The sequence below is a fragment of the Gossypium arboreum genome, chromosome 4 (assembly GCF_025698485.1).
Source record: "Gossypium arboreum isolate Shixiya-1 chromosome 4, ASM2569848v2, whole genome shotgun sequence".
NCBI classification, from domain to species: domain Eukaryota; kingdom Viridiplantae; phylum Streptophyta; class Magnoliopsida; order Malvales; family Malvaceae; genus Gossypium; species Gossypium arboreum.
The window spans coordinates 13627556-13631366 of record NC_069073.1 but is presented as its reverse complement, the minus strand read 5'-3'; the positions used below and the strand labels follow the sequence as shown (position 1 = coordinate 13631366).

Below are 3811 nucleotides of genomic sequence, written 5' to 3'. Positions count from 1 at the left end.
TGGTTGGTACATCAATCACTACACTTGATTGTCTTATACCCCTTTCATTCAACTGGTGGATCTCAAACTTTACACCATAAAATTTGAATCCCATTACACAACTCCTTTGTAGTTTGTAGTTGGATACGCTTCTTAGATCGATACCCAATGGATACTATTCTTGGCAGATTCTTTTACATACTCCAACGATTACCTAAATACTCATTATCTTATACATTCAAATCAACCCACATAAACAGAATTAATGGAAAGAAATTATAATTCTCATAATAGGAAATCCAAATAACTTCCATACAGAATTCAATAATTCTCAGATATGGCAAACTCTTAGACAACAATCATTCTGGATGTCACAAGTTCTCTGTCATGGCAAATCACCCGGGATGACATCAGTTGTAAGTGTAGGGTTGGGTAGGTGATTTAATCCCCACAGGAAGTGTAAGGTTGGACGGAGAGGTGTGTTGGCTAGATGGGTGAGTTTTTCCTAACTCAATTGCATTCATATGCATCATATTGACTGAAATGTCTGATTGATTGTTCGACTGAAATATTCGATTGACTGTTCGACTGAAAGGTACTTGTGCCTATGAGAATTTTGTGGACTTTGACTGCAACTGTCTGACTAGATAGTTTCTCTGACTGTTGAGAATTACTACTACTACTATGTTTAAATGGTACGTGAGACTGTGTGTGTCTGATTGACCCATATGACTGTAAAGTACATATGGTGTGTGTTTGATTTTAGACGAATTCACTCAACTGTTATTTGTCTGTAAGTATGTTCTGCTTCTAAACTTCTTTCTATTTCTGAGTCTGTATTTAGTCGGTTTGATCTTACACTAAGCTCGTGTACTCACCCCCTCTTCTGTTTCCCTTTTTCAAGTACAGTTCTAGATTCCGTTGATGGGCTCAGTATGCGGAGGTCTTGGACAGTCTTAGAGGAATGAACTATAAGTTTAATTGATATTTGGTTTTAGTTTGAACTGTAAAAGCTTTATGAGACGATGGTACAATTTTCGTTATATGCTATATTCGTATAATTTAGACTGGTAACTTTTTGAACAGAATTTTTCAAATGATTATTGGTTTTTGGTTTGCTATGAAATAAATGTTCTTAAGTAATAAAGGGGTTTATTTTTGTAAAATTTTCTCACGATCACTTCGGTGATCAATGTAGGATCCTGGATTCGGTCTAGACTTCTAAACCGGGTTTGGGGTGTTACAGTCACGACACAGGCCAAAGGGTGTGCTGACACCAATGTAACAAGGTTAATTAATGCACTAAGGGTATTCCCGTACGCACAATGAACTTTAACACAAAATAGTCAGCCGAATTATGTCAATGATCAACTACCCAACGTAGTCCTATAAATAGAATTTCTCTGAATAATTTATGGATAGCTTTTTACTTAGTTTAATTTTACATTCAATCGTAATTTAAATTCTTTTCAGTTGTAGTTTTTATTTCATTTTTCTATTTCATTTTTACGGGGATCAGATTGTAAATTAATCAACTCCTAACGAATTACCATCCTTGCCTTTATAATTATATAAAGATTTTTCTTATCTTTGTTCTTTATTTGTTCTTAATGTTTATATTTTCAATCAATTGCATTGCATGAGTTAAATCAATGGGAAACTAATCTGGTGAGAGAGATTAACAAGTGGATGTGGGATTAATTAACATCTATGTAGGGTTTCTTAGTGGATCAACTAGTTGGGGTAGGAAGAACTTAAAACTCTAAGCTTGACAACCCTAGGAACTTAGATAGGTCAGAATAAACCTGAAATCGGTATTGCTTATCCATGAAAACCTTACCCAAATCCTGTTTGAACTGTGACATCAAGATATAAGTAGTTCTTGTTGAATCATTAGGTTAATAGAAGGTCGAGATGCCCTACTAGGTCAATGACTAGTTGATTGAATAGAACCCGAAATGGGAGTTAATTATGAAAAATGAAGTAAGTTAGTCTTATATCATTTAATCTGATAAAATCTGTAATCTATTTCTACTATTATTTTTATTATTTTTATAAAGATAAATCGTAATATGATTTAACTAAAGTAATAATTAGACCCATAAGCAGAAAAGTTAATATTAGTTTTGACTCGCCTGCCTTTGGTATGATCCTCGGAGTACTCTAATACTTCATTGTATAAACTATATTACAACCTGACCCGTATACTTGCGGACACTACCTTAATTCCTATCTTTAGTTGTAATATTCTCACTTCCGATGTTGGTACGTCGGGTGGTAGTTAAGTTGTTAGTGCTGTTGCCGAGGAGGCAACGCCACTAAGTTAATTATAATTTTCACGTTTAATAGGATAGTTAGGAAATTTTTAAATTAAAGAAATGATTTGTGTTTTATTAATTTAATTTGCTAACTTTTCTTTTCTTTTTTGGATTTCAATGTATGACTCAGAATAGGGGCATACCTATAGAGCAAGCTACTAATCTAGAAACAACCATTCGCCTAAATTGTCAATAGAAAGAACAACAACAGATGCAAAATAACTTGGCTACTGCGATTGATCCATTACAAGATAATCCGTTTTTTGACAATCCAAACTTACCAACACCACCGCCCTAATTGTCAATAGAAACACCAATGGCTTGGGAAGAACACTCTTAAAGACTATGCGCTACCAAATCTGAACGCGATACAGGGCAGTATCATAAGGCCAGCTATAAGAGCAAATAATTTTGAGATAAAGCCAGCAACGAATCATATGATCCAAAACAACTTACAATACAGTAGGACTATAATGGAGGACCCAAATTAACACTTAAAATAGTTTCTCCAAGTTTGTGACACTTTAAAATTTAACGGGGTCATCGATGACACTATTTGTCTTTGATTGTTCCCCTCCTCCTTTATCAATAATACTTTCTCTTGGTTAGATTCGTAGGCTCCAGGATCCATCATGACATGGAATCAACTTCCAGAAAATTTTTTGTATAAGTTCTTTCTTATTAGTAAAATGGTCCAACTGAGAAGGGAGATTGCAAACTTTAAGCAAATAGAAAGAGAGTGTTTTCATGAAGCTTGGGAAAGATTGAAGTCGCTGATACAAAGAAGCTCTCACCATGGTCTACTTGAATGGCTACAGTTGCAAATATTCTACAATGAGCTAGATGCACATTTTAGGTCAGGACTAGATGGAGCTGCAGAAGGAGTCTCGATGAACTGTACATACGAAAATGCTTATCAGTTAATGGAGAACATGACTATGAATTCTTGTTAATGGCCAAACAAGTGGTTCACTTATGGTTCGAGACTATCCATGGCCAAAGCTATCCACGAAGGGGATAAGTACCAACAAATATTGGACAAGCTTAACCAATCAGAGTCAACATCCACTAGCCTTATGATGTACGAAACAGCTAGAACAATCAACCAAAACCCTGAGAAACAAGCTGATGACGTGAACTACATTGTGAATAGGGGTAAAAATCCCTATTCGAATACTTATAATCCCAGCTAAAGAGACCACCCAAGTCTAAAATGGGGCGATAATCAAGGAGCAAGTAACAGTTCTAACCAAAATAGACAAAATATTGCTTATGAACTTTTTTATCTACAGAAAACTCAGGAAAGGGCTAATACGAACGACCATATTATATGTGGTCAAAGGCTGGATCACAAAGAGGGAGAGATGCAATCAATGATGACAGAGGTGAGACAAGTATAGCCTGAATACACTCAAATGAGAACCGCATTCACTAAACTTGAAGATCAAATGAGCCAATTGTTGAGTATGATGGGAGACATCAAAAGACATATTAGTACATGCATCCTGAGCAAT

General features: G+C 35.4%; 1 non-coding gene across 1 annotated transcript; it reads right to left on the bottom strand.

Annotated features, from left to right (window-relative positions):
• Positions 1 to 2992: 2992 nt before the first annotated feature.
• LOC128291988 (small nucleolar RNA R71) lies at positions 2993 to 3099 on the bottom strand. Its single transcript, XR_008281972.1, has one exon. It is a non-coding gene; the product is annotated as a small nucleolar RNA R71 (small nucleolar RNA).
• Between the last annotated feature and the right edge of the window lie 712 nt (positions 3100 to 3811).